The sequence below is a fragment of the Falco peregrinus genome, chromosome 2, assembly GCF_023634155.1.
Source record: "Falco peregrinus isolate bFalPer1 chromosome 2, bFalPer1.pri, whole genome shotgun sequence".
Taxonomy (NCBI): domain Eukaryota; kingdom Metazoa; phylum Chordata; class Aves; order Falconiformes; family Falconidae; genus Falco; species Falco peregrinus.
Window position 1 is genome coordinate 103,098,984 of NC_073722.1, and position 12,989 is coordinate 103,111,972.

General features: G+C 48.7%; 1 long non-coding RNA gene across 1 annotated transcript in view; it reads right to left on the reverse strand.

Moving 5' to 3' along the window:
- Window positions 1–2,293: 2,293 nt before the first annotated feature.
- The window catches only part of LOC114011895 (uncharacterized), a 317,148-nt gene continuing 306,452 nt past the window's right edge, over window positions 2,294–12,989 (reverse strand). Inside the window, exons 31-32 of the long non-coding RNA XR_008745696.1 lie at window positions 12,729–12,944; window positions 2,294–11,297 (exon numbers count right to left, since the gene is read on the reverse strand). This is a non-coding gene — a long non-coding RNA (uncharacterized LOC114011895). The remainder of the gene's footprint in view (window positions 11,298–12,728; window positions 12,945–12,989) is intronic.

Consider the following 12,989-nt stretch of genomic DNA (forward strand, 5'->3'; position numbering starts at 1 on the left):
ATCCCCTGATTTATGATGCCATCACAACCTCTCGATTGATTTCTGACTCGGTGATCCATCTTCCTCCCTAGGTAGCTGCCCATTATAACGCCTTTTCCTGAGCAGGCGGCAGGTTTCGCTTCCCAGAAGGGCCTTGCAGCAGAGCGGCCTGCACGGAAGGCTGCATGCTGGCGGAGCAGGGAGCCGAGAGGCCGAGGTGGCCACAGAGGCCAGGAGATGGATGGGGGGTGTGTGCGGGAGCAGCACTGCTCACTCGAGTACATGCCCTGAGGGGTCCCGGTTTGGTGGCCGTTGAACTGGCATGGCCCTTGGCAGCACAGCCATGCTCCTGGAGACCCCAGGGATGACCCTCCTTACCTGGTTTGGGTGACTACAGCCTCCATGCTGCCGTGGGGTTTAGTGCCCACCTCGGCCATCCCTCACGGGTGGAACAAATTGAGCCTTGCAAGCTAGAAGGAAGACTCAAGCTCTCCAAAACCTCTCACAAAACAGAAAAGCTTTTCCCTCTAGGAGCATCCAACCCCTCAACAAGGCCTGTTCCCACCAGCTCAGTGATCCAAGGACATCAGGGCTTACCTGGGACTTAGAGCACTGACACTGTGACAAACTCCCGTGTGCTGCAATGGCCATTGTGCACCTTCCATCAGGTACCAGCTGTGCGGGAGCTGTACCAGAACTTGTCCCTGCATCCTTGCTTGGCTGCAGAGGTCACCAGCCTCACCTGTTCAGAGGCACCTCCCCTGGACATCGCAGCTGCACAGAGCACCCCCTAACCCACTTGGCCAAACAAGCCAGGTCACCACAGTGCAGCTACTGATAGCGAGCTTGTTTTAACCAAAGCGAGGGTGGGGGTTGTGAGCAGGGGGATGCTGGTGGGGAGCAGCTGGGAGCACTCACCCCCCAGCCCAGCCCAGCCCAGCTGGAGGCTGTTAAGGAGACCCAAACACCTTGGAAATGAGAGATAACAGGGATGCCGAGGGGAAAGGTGGCAGATATTGGCCACTCAAAGCCCTCTGAGGTTTCTGGACTGCAGGGGCCCATGGGTTAGAGCTGTGTCCCAGGCGGTGCACCAGCCCTTGGGGGAGCCTCCGCAGGGATCAGGAACGGGGGCTGGAAATCCCTGGAGTGCCACAGTTCACTGGCTACGGAGCCATGCCTGTATCAGCCAGGTTATACAACTTTATCTAAAGCACAGTCTCCTAGATAAACAATTTCTTGGGGACTCCAGAAGCGGTTTGTCCACTCAAATGGTGCCTTTTTAACTTCCAAGATAAATAGGGCTTTTTTGTGTCACTATAAGGCATTATTTATAGTGCAAAGGGCCTGTAAATGGCGCATGCTGTCAGTTCAGTATGTAAATGATGCCAGCTCCGTTCGCTAAATCCCATCAATTATTTTCATACACTTTTCTTTGCCTTCGTCTGTCAGAGGAGAAGTCACCTTGATGCCTTGAAGTGGTTTTCTTCTCCCATTTCCTTTGGTGTGTGACTCTACTTTGAGGCTTGGCAGGGAGGAGACCATGGGATTTTCAGAACCAATTAAGTGAGTTGGGAGTACAAGCCCTAATGGCCTTTGGAGCTCCAGTAAGCAAGACTGAAGAGCTCTCGATTAAAAACTGTGTGCTACGGGGTTTCTTCGTAGAAGCTTCAAGGATGAGGTGGCCCTGACCTCATGGAAAGGGTCGAATGGCAATGCTCACACCAGCAGGGTAGGCAGGATTGGGCCCTCAGCATCACCCATGTGTATTTTTTTCAAAAAGCCTTTGCTCATCCCATTCTTGGAAGTGGAGTGCTGCCAGCTTCTACACTCTTGTGGTTTTTTCTCCAGGCTCAACTCTCTACTTTCACTATGAGTCTTTGGGTTAGACCGCCTACTTCCCACACTTATTTTGGGTGTCTGTCTCCCATTCCAACCCAGCACCACCAGATCACCCCCAGTTAGACCCTTAGCTGGTATAAACCAACTTTCTTGGCTTGGTATTAGCAGTTATGGACCTGACCCAGTTACCTGTCCCCTTACAGAGCACTTCACAGGGGTTCAACAAAAGACTTGCAGAGTTTTTGAAAGCAGAGACATCCCGTCACTTCCCCACATCCTTATGAGCAGGGCTCGTTTCCATGGATGACCCAACTTCAGCTGCTCTGTCCCCCTGGCCCGCAGACAGGCAGGCGGCAGCGCTGGAGCTCAAGGTGCTCACTCTCTCTTCTGATGTGGAGAGAGGGAAAAAATAAAATAAAACAAACCCATAAATCACAAAGCCAGCAAATGAAAATAAATACACTTAACAAATATTTCCATGCCGCCTTTTATTATTATTATTTATAATGGTATTACAGAATTTTGTAAAATTAAAGTAAATGTCAAGCAGAATGTAATAATTTTCCTTGGGGTTTGGCACATTTGTGTGCCTGACAGTTTCACATTTTTCTTTATATCCGTGAAGACAGGAGCCTGACAGGGCTATATTTTGTTACCCACTTTGTTCAATTTTGTCATAAATTGGAGCGAACAAAACAGTGAAAACACAGACACCAAATTAATCAAAGAAATTACATTTTAAAGCACCTCATACAAACATGTATGAAATAATCATACTGTGCCAGGAAAGCCCATGAAAAAACCCCAACGTTTCCCCCTCCCAACCACACGCACTTTGCCCCGAGAAGGGCAGAGACCTCATGCCAGAGCCGTTGGTGTTACGCACCAAGACGTTGCTCCTTGGCTGCTCTTGCCTTGCAGAGCCCTCAATTAATTTCTCTCCCATATATTTCTCTATCTGGACCTGAAGCTTACACAGATTTCAGCTGTTCCCATATCCCATGACCAAGGAGCTGCATCTTTTAACACCATGGTGGGTCCTTGACACGCAGCAGCTGATTTGGGGTGCCGGTGCACATGGCCACGCTGTGACCTTTCAGCGTGGTGCATTCAAGGTCACACCTTCATCCTCCCACTCCTGTAGCCGCCAGCAGCACCTGCAAACCCCCTTCACCAGCAGCACTGCCAGGCCACCTGGGACCCGCTGTTCAAAGCAGCGTGGCTGTTCCTGTTGTTTGAAGGGAGACATTTGCGGTGGCACGGGAAGAAGCATCATGCATAAAGAATTGCAATTTCCATGAGAATGACAAGGAGAAATGCGAAGCAAGTGGCAGGGCTATCCTCAGGCCAATCCTTTCTGCCCGAGTAAATTCGATTTGAATTCCTCTTGAAACACCAGCTCCGCAGCACTTGGACTATATTGAAAAGGTCACTGGAGGCAATGTCAGACATACTCTCCAGTTGCACTACGAGTGCACTGATAGAGATTCATAACAACGTACTACTGCAGCTGGAGATCCAAAGTGACTCTCGGAGGAATCCTCTCCACTTATCTGGCTGCAGCAGCAGACTATTTCATGACTCCCCCTTAGAGCCGGGGTGCAGGCATCAGTGCCTTCTCTCCCTGCTCCCCAAATGCTGACTTGGAAGCACTTCTCAGAGCTGGTGAGGAGTTGGTGGGGTCTTGCAAACCTGAAGTGTCTCAGCCATTGGAAAGGGCCGTGTTGGTATCTCAGTTCCCCTCTTCCTACCTGTCTGGGCTTCAGAGGACTGCTTGGATATCCATCCATGAGAGCAGGAGCCCTGGAAACTCACAGCTGCTGAATCAGCTGTCCCCTCGCATTGCGCGTAGCACCAACAGCATCTAAAATCTACCTCTGGCATGGGCAGAAGTCTTGTTATCTCCTGCTAGAAACAGCGATAAAACCTGAAACAGAAGATGTTTCCTTCCTTCTGAAATGTAGTATTTTGCCCCATGACCCTCTGCTATGGCAACATCAGTTTTCCGCGATACCAGCCAACAACCACCCCTCCCCTGTTGAGCCAGCGGCGCTGGCCACGGGCAGCAGGCGCGTTGCAATGGGTGCATGTGCTCACCCACCCCAAGGCGCTGGAGAGCAGCAGCATCACACAGAGCGCGGCGCAACAAGAGGGCTGAGCAGCAGAGACCTGGAAAGCTGCCACCTTCCCTTGCGAATGTGGAAGGCGTTCAGTGGCAGATTAAGGGCTGGGGTTTTTTTCTACCCAAACTACATATACCCATGAACATACAGCAAAAATGCATTTTAAGCTTATTTGTGTATTTATTGCTAAATACCATAATGGTCTCCAGCTGTATAGCAGGAAGGCCCACTCACTGAAATTTTACTGTTGATTTTATTTTTTAAAACATTTTTTGCTTTTCTTATTGTACTATAAATGCATTTCCTCCCATTTTGCTCTGTGCCTGTAGAATGCCTGACGTCTCCTATCACACCTGTTTTCTATTATTTGTCATCCATTATTTTAATTCCCCATCTATTGTGCAGAATCCGAAAATTGTCTGATAAATCCCGTTCTCTATTTAAAAAAAAAGCCCACAAGATGGTTTTAATAAGTGAAATTTGTATTTTTCCACACCGTGTGCAATGAAAGCGTCCAGTGAATAACCCCCGATTGTCAGGTGTTCACATTCCCATCATCTAAGCAGGGGGATAATTAGCAGAGAAACGAAGGTTTACAATTCTGCAAATATCTCAGAAAGACCATTTGGCTGCTTGATTGGTAGAAGGATATTTTTAAAACTGCCATTTGAGGCTCAACTGTATTGCTAATTAAATGAGAATTTCATAAAAATAATCTGAAAAAAGTCTCTGTTAATTGGAGAACGATAATGAACAGACTTGCTAAACAGAGGCATAAACGTCAAACAATTGAAGAGGGATAATAAAGTGCCATGTTATCATGTAATGCCAGGCAGCTTTCCTACTTCTGTTTGAAGTTTTAACTTTTAGCCATTTTTTTTTTTTTTTATTGTGAATGGCATCCAAAACTGTGCATTGCAATCGTAATTTCCAGAGCTTCAATTCAGTGTTAGCAAGGCATGGGTAACAGTCACTGTCGTGTTAACAGCGTCCTTGCCTTAAGACTCCTTGTGTTCTTAACCTTTTGTGTTCTGCAATGAATACAGGGGGGTGGGGAAATGCATTAATATTGTATGGATGTTATTCATGCAGGATAGTGGCGTTATTGAATTAGTGATTCTTTGTAATAATAATGACTTCCAGGACTGTATTGTAGAGTAAAATACACGGAGTCAGGAAGGAACTCATGAGCCCAATAGAAGACTCAGACACAGCTTTGTTGGTGCTAATCAGCGCTTGGTTCTCACGCGTGCACATCGCTTCCCCCCACGCCATCAGATTACGATGGATCATATATTTATAGGGGCAGACTCTACCTATGCCGCTGCACCGCAGTAAGCGCTGCCAGGATGGTGCTCCTCAGCCACCCCGTAGTGGGATGAAGGTGCCACCCCAATTCCACAGCTGGCACGGGGTTGTGGTCTTGCATTAGCAAAAGGCTGGCGGCTTGCAGCCTGCACTCTGCCTTGCTCCTTCCCTGGCCCTTGGCACTGTGTCACAGGCACACAGCAGATGGCACAGAGCTGCACGGAAAACTTTGCAGGAAAACCTTCATGCCTTTTACACTGGCAGAGAGTTGTGCAGCGGTGGCTGCCTCCCGCAATGTGGAATTTGCTGTGCTGCCTTCGCACTCTCACAGCCCAGGGCAAGCAAGGGTGTGAAGCAAAGGCATCAGCCTGAGCATGAAGTGTCTCTTGGATATTCCACTTCAGTGAAAAAACCAAACCAGCTTTGTGAAAGCCCAGTGTAATGAGAATTGACTGCCCTCCATGAGAAATATCGATTAATTACTCTGCAGTGGAAAAAAAAGGCAACTGTGATGATACACATTTTCCAACTGCAGCACAAACAATTGGTTTTGAGGCACAGAGAGCCTGTGCTGAGAAACCTAACAAAATGAAGTCATCTCCAGGGTGGAGACCGCAGCCAGGTTTACTGGAGTGCAGAAAAACAGCTAGAGAAGTTTTGGGCAAAGAGGTTTCCTTCTAACAGTGTTTGAGGCAAGATCATCTCCCGTGCTTTTGGCTCAAGCTCAGTTTCAGATTTTCTAGAAGAGTTTCTTGGTGGAAACGCATGCTTAAGCAGTTACCTCGGTTCATGGCTCCTGAAGTACTCTCTGGGGAACACTTGAAAGTTTCTGCCTTGTTGCTGTGCTGGTGGCAGTGCCTGGCCATGCCACCCTGCTGCAGCCCTGCGTCACCTCCCTCATCCACCTACAGACCGCAATGGAGCCCCTGACTGTGACAGTCTGACCCACGCTAGAAGTAGAAAAATCATTGGAAAATGGTATTTCTGGGAAGTAACAAGAAAACTCAATTTTGCAGGGCTGGTCTGATAATGAGAATGGGAATCAAAAAGGCAAATGAAGGAATCAGCTGCACATCTGGTCCAGCTGTGGGCATGCCATGCCTCTCCTGGTAAGCCCTGGGAAATAGAATATGTTTCCTGGTGACCTGCTGTTCTCCGTGGCTTCAGAGGTAGGGCAGAACTTACAGCGGGCTCTTCTTCAACCGTGAAATCCTTCTCCTGGCATTACATCCAAAGCCTACGTTGTAACACTCAGTCCCTGCCGGGAGAGCCCCAGGCTCAGCTCCTCTCTCTGACACAGGCCCTGGGTGACCTTGGTCATGTCACTTCATCTGCCTCCACAGAAACTCCCCTTTGGGCAACTAGATGTAGTGCTTCTTCTAGGCATGCTGGGAAGAAAAACACATTATGGGTGGTAAAAAGTCAGGTAATTGGATAAAAGCCGTAACAGTGCAGAAGACAGATAGAAGATTCCCCCATGCCTTCAGGCGCCTGCTTCGTTCCCTCCAGGGACGGATTGTGTAGGATTGTGTAGGTGAATTATTGGACTAGCTGATTCTCGGCTGCATCTCGGGTCCCAAGTGCCACAGGTAGTAGCTGCTCTCTGGGAAGCACAAATTGCAAGGAACAAGCTAAATTTAATGTACACCTTTCTGTACTACACACTCACAAGGCAGGGGGGAAGCCTGCATTACTAATAATTTGCAAAAGTTCTAAGTTCATGTTATTATGGTCTACGTTTAAGCAGATTACCAGCCAGGTCTCTGCCTGCCAGCAGTGTGCCCCGGCTGCTGCCACGCTGGCAAGGTGGGGGTGGGGGTCCACGTGGTTCACTTGTGTCCAGACTCACAGTGGGACAGACACGAGGAGTGTCCCTCCGTGCCCCTCCCAGAGTTCCTCTGCTTCCAGATTTGGGGCTGGCTGTAATGGTGCAAGGAGACACCTGGCTCAGCCCTTCTGCAGCACCACGTACTACACTCCTTCAGGACCATGGGTCTTGGTCATCATCTCCTACAAGTAGCTCACAGGGCAGACCACAGCCAGATCACAGCAAAGTGATTTAAGATGTGGATTTTTATGACATTCTTATACCACCAAGAGCCTTATTGTAGACAGAATTATGTGGGAAGTGTTGGCAGAAACACAAGATCGGTGTCAGTGCCCTAACCCCCACCTCCTGCCTTAGTGATGGGACTTCTGAAGCCACCCGTCGGTTCCTCTGGTGCCTCAGGGAGAGTTTATGTGGCACTGCGTGGGTCCATCCTGGCTCCACACACTGGTTTCAGAGACACTCCAGCTTACCCCCACCGAGTGAATAATGCTGAGAAAAGCATCTTTGTACCAGTATCACTAGGTCTGAATCACAGTCACAGTATGTTCACTAGTGTTACGCATTGGGACACATGCGTGTATGTAGAACTACATTGGTAAAAGCATGTCCTTCTTTCCTCCCCCTGCCCGAGATCTGTAGCAGCATACAAAATGCAAAATCAATAAACTGTGGAGCATCTTCTTTTTATGCTTAGCAAATCTTTGAGCTGCACACACACAGTCCAGTTACGAAGGTCACAAAAGGTCTGCTTTGTAGGTGGGCAAAACATAAGGCGCAGCCCTTGGACAACTAGCCGGAGAAATATCGTGTCATGAAGACACGTTGTTGAATCCTGGTGGCACCTTGATTAGACCAAGAGGCTAACCACAACCTTTAACTCTGTCTTTCCTCCCCAGATGTGCTCATGATGGCCAACATGGAGTTGGGGGTGAGGAAGGGATGGAGGACATGTGCCATCGCTTCCCCAGCGCTTGCTCCAAGAATGATGACCTCTCTGAGCAGCCAGTGAGTCCTGCCTGCTGGAGATCAAGGAGCTGTGACCCTAGGAAGCAAGTGGGATCTTTCTCCCACTTAGCTTCTGGCACATCAAACAAGTAATTCCAGTCAAAATAAGATCCTAACTGTACTGGCTCAGAAGGGCAGTGGTGGTCCATGAGAGCAAAGGTCCTGAACTAGTTATCCAAGATTTTCCTAGCCCGGGGAAAGAACAACAGGCAGGGCTGGATGAGAGGCTTATTTACAGCACTGTATGCCCAATATTTCCCTTTTTATAGTTTGCTGCAGTAGGGCTTTTTTTTTTTTTTTTTTGAGTGGCACATAGTGATTCTAGGCACAAACCAACCAGCAATTAATTGGATTTGTGGGCCTCACTTCCACGCACCCCTTTGAAACGTTCCCTCAGGAGATCATAAAAGACAGGGACTGAGCAAAGTAGTCAGAGGAAGGTATAATGTGGAGAGGACCCTTTTGTTAATCCTGTTCTGCCTATCTTTCATTAGCACACCTTATTATGACATCCTATAGATTTGCTGCTTCGGCTCTGCTGGTGAGAGGCAAATGATGTCTTAATGAATGATGGTGCCTCGAGCTGATAACGGACTGCCCCTCTCTCCCACTGAAAAGACATTGTGTTCGGCACAGTATGTCCAACTGCACTTAACATAATTGGATGAAACTTGTAATAGTTTGTTCACTCCAGGTGGGTACAAAAGTCACGGCAAAAAATCCCAATGATAAAATATCAATTGCTCTCTCTTGCTTAAGGATGTAATTGTGGTTAGTGGTACTTGCAGCGCAGTGCAGAGCATATAGGATGGCAGATAATGTGAGGAAGGACTCACCCTGGCATGTAAAGCACAATGCAGAGGCATCTTCAGCACAGAGCCACTAAAGCAAGGGGCCAGAGCAGGTGACAGGTGTCCAGACACCAAAACTGCTTTGCAGACTGTCTCAGCTAAGCAGCATTTACTCATCTTGTGCTCAGAGGATACTCAGCAGTCTCGTGCAGCTCGGTCCCGGTATGCGCTCCTTCCTGCTGCTCTGGGACACACCTGCTGCAAGAACGATAGCCATGCCAGTGCCCGCTCCAGCCCCGCGTGCCACAGCCACCATGGTTTATAGCACTCTCCCAAAGACATTACTTTTGCGCCCTGAATGATTACTTCATTTAGCACATACATCAGAACTAAAATACCCAATATTAGCTCATTTAAGTTCATGTTCAGTGATGGATTAATCGTTCCTGTTTTCTGGAGCAAAGCCCAGTCCATTTCGTCTAAGGACTGAGGAGAAATGTTCCCTTGTCTCTTGAAGTCTGAGACATCTGCTGTGCTTTGCATATCTGCTTGCACAAAAAAAACAGTGAACACTTAAATATATATATATTTTAAAAAAATTGCTAAAGCTATAGCTCACACCCATTTTCCCCCTGCTTTCAGAGCAGATGCAAAGAAAACATATCAGCAGTGCAGGCAGCGTAAGCCTGTGTCTCCTTTGAGGTTTCTGATGTCACATCATGTTGCAGTGGATATTGCTTTGTGATGTACTATGCTGCATCACAGGCCATACAGGAAAGTGCAGAGAGCAAAACAAGTCCTACACGGACAAATGCAGTGCTAGGAGACACCTCCATTAGCTCCGACCAGGCTGAAATGAAAGGATCCCCTATGCTAAACACCATGGCCAAAATAAATTAAAAGCAATGGGTGAGTGACCAAACCGAAACGCTCGAGGTTCCCTGTTCCCCAGAATTAACAGAGATGTTGGTGAGTCAGTGCAGTGAGTAAGTGATGGGAGGAAACATCCCTGTCTGCCATCCTTGTGGGCAGCAGACTTGTAGCAGGAACCGAGGCTGCATCTTGCCACGCATGCAGGGGGCCAAAACTGGAAGGCATTGCTGAGCCAAAACCACCTTGGCTCCAGCAGGTTTCTAACCTCGAGGACCTCTCTTCCATGGAAGCTGTGCTTGATGAAGCCCATTTTCTTCTAAAGCATGGGCAGCAGGCTGTTTCTTAAAAGTTTTTTCTTCTTCAGAAGAGCTGTGTGCTCTGGTGGCAATGAGACCTGGATTTCGGCGCCCCAGTGGCTCCTGGGGTTCACTCACGTTGTTCATCCCCAGTGCTCAAGGTCTGGTCCTGGCAGCCAGGGCTGTACCCTGCCTCTCTGTGCTGGACATGGTGCAGGAGCCACACAGCCCCGGTGTCTCCAGGGCTCTCAGGTCCTGCTGCCCTGCGCCCATAGCGAAACACGGCTGTAATTGTGATTAATTGGGTTTGTTCATCTGCCTTTTAGTGATCCATAAAATATCAGAGGATCGTGAATGGCTGGTGAGGAAAGGGGCACACGGAAGTGGGGCGGGAGCTGAGATGTTCTCAAAGTGTCACTTTGTTATTGAGATCTCTCAGTCTTGATTGCCTCTTGGCATGAGCAGCAAACCTCTCCTCTTGTTTGGTCACAGACCAAGAATGCCGCTGTCTTTTTTGCATTGTGAAAAAAATACGGAACAAGAAAATAGTGCTGAAACATTTCAGACAATCTCCTTTATCCTGCGCTCAGCAATTACTCTTATTGTCAGCAGGAGTAAAGAAGCATGTACCATTTGAAAGTATTTAGAACCAACTGTGTGTTTTCAAAACACAGGATCTTTCAAAGGACTACTCTCTTCTCATTTGGTGACACAGGCAATTAAGTTTTTAAGAGGTTCTCTGTAGCATTAGCAGACTATATGATATTCTTGAAGGCACCTTTATAGCATCCTAAAGACAAATTGCTTGCATCTTCCTTGGAAAATAAAAGGCTAGATTCCAGTACTGGAAGCTGACCAAGTTCCACTTTGTGTGCAATCCAAGCCGGCCAGCTATGCATTGCTGCTGTTCCCCGCTCTGCCGGGCAGCCGTGGCTCTAATTCACCATGGGGAGCTGCTCCCCAAAACCAATGCCCTTACCGGGGAGGGAAGGCACAGTCCTGCCCCTCTGGCTTTGTCCTGTGTCCAGCTGCAGGGAGAGGGAGTCAGGGAACACCGGGGTCTGGATATGTCCCCTCGTTCAGCTCTAGCTAAGAGCAAGGTAGAAACCAGAGTAAAAAGAAGCAAAAGCCTATACCTGGGACTGGCCCTCAGCTGCTCTAGAAGTATATTTCTATTAGACACTGCCATCCTTCCGGGCTGTAATGTATTTCCTCATTACGGTAAACATTCACATGGCATTTGTGATCATTTCTGGAATGACATTGCACCAAGTTGGGTAATAAAATTGCCTCTGATCTCACAAAGCGCAAGGCTCAAGACAAATAAAGTCTGTAAACAGTTCTGCACTTCAGGATGTTTTATGAGCTGGACTGCCGTTTACTTAGGGCTAAACCTGAAGAAGTTCATTTCATCTCCTGGGAAAGGCACCGTGCCTGCAGGAGCCTTCGCTCCTTGGGGTGCATTGGCATGGTTACTACAAGCAAACTCCCCACTACCTTTTTCCCTTTGCTGCTTGCAAGTCCATGTCATTCATTCCACATTTCCCTCTCCCAGCAATACTTCCGTGATATTTAGAAATGTATATAAATGTCAGCAAGCCAGCAAAAGCCCACAGGACTCTGCAGGCAGCAAGTAGGTATGGAGTTCATCGGGACTGCATTACACTGAAACCCCAGTACTGGGGAAGGGGCTGACGTTCCCCTCCCAGCAGAGGCAAAACCCCAAAACTTTGCAGGTTGCCGGAGGGAAGTCCTAAGGGAAGCTGACACTGGGCAGCAGCAGATGGATTGTGAGTGATGGGCATCGCATCTCACCATTACCTCCAGCAGGGCCGATCTGATGTGTGCAGGTGATGGGCGAAGCCAAAACTATGCAGGAGATGAAGACAGACCCTTGTCTGAAGCCTCTGCACTGCTGTGGCAACTGGAGTGGGGACATTCATGTGAAGTGATGAGAACAGCATGAAGATGCTTCCTTTGCGTTGGGGCTCTGGGATGTTACTGGCCAGGCTGTGCTCCAGCTGAGGCCAAAAACCCTTTTGCTCACTCCATGAAGGCAAATGGCTTTTTGAATTTTAAAATACATCTGCCAGTTGGGGCACATTCCAGAAACAAAAGGGCAAGGCTAGCATGGCACTGAACTGCCCAGCCTGGCTGTCCCACACCCGTTCCCAGGGGCTGCTGTGCCCCGCACCTGCAGGGTGCTGGCTAATCACCCTCTGCAGGTAAGGGAGACTGAACATCTCACCACATCCGACAGTGAAGTCAAGAGACATCACCAACCTGTTCCCCAGGGTGGAGCTGCCATTGGGAAGCAGGTGGCTTAAAGGGTGGTGACAGTTTTCTCTTTTCCTGCTGGCTTTGGGAACGGCTTTTTGGTAGGGCGCCGTACCCAGCACCCCACTCCTGATTCCTGTTTTGAAGCGTTGCACTTGTAACACCAGCGAGAGCAAGGACAGCGCCAGCAAGACGCATCCTGCAATGCTGAATCAGAGCCACAGCATTCAGAAGTGAGTGGCCTGACCTGGCAGATTTAGCTAGGGCAGGACTGGGCTTCTGCTCGAAAGCTTGAACCTAATGCATCACTGCAGACTGAACCAGCTGTGTCATCCCCGGTGTCATACACAAGTCACGCCAGCCACAGTTAAACCCACGACCCCCAGACCAAGCAGCATCAACTTACCGGGTTGCCTTGTCCAGCTGAGTTTTGAACATCTCAAAGCCTGGAGATCCTACAGCCTCTCCGGGCCCCGTATCTGCCATTTGGCCATCTTTAGGGTGGACACTTTTTACACCGTATCTAATCAGAATTTCCCATGCTTCAATTTGTGTCTGTTGCCTCTTGTCTTGTCGCTCTACATGTCTGAGGACAGCCTGGCTCTGTCTTCTGCACACTCTCCTATTAAGAGTTATAGACAGCAATAAGAGGTCCCTTTTGCCTCCT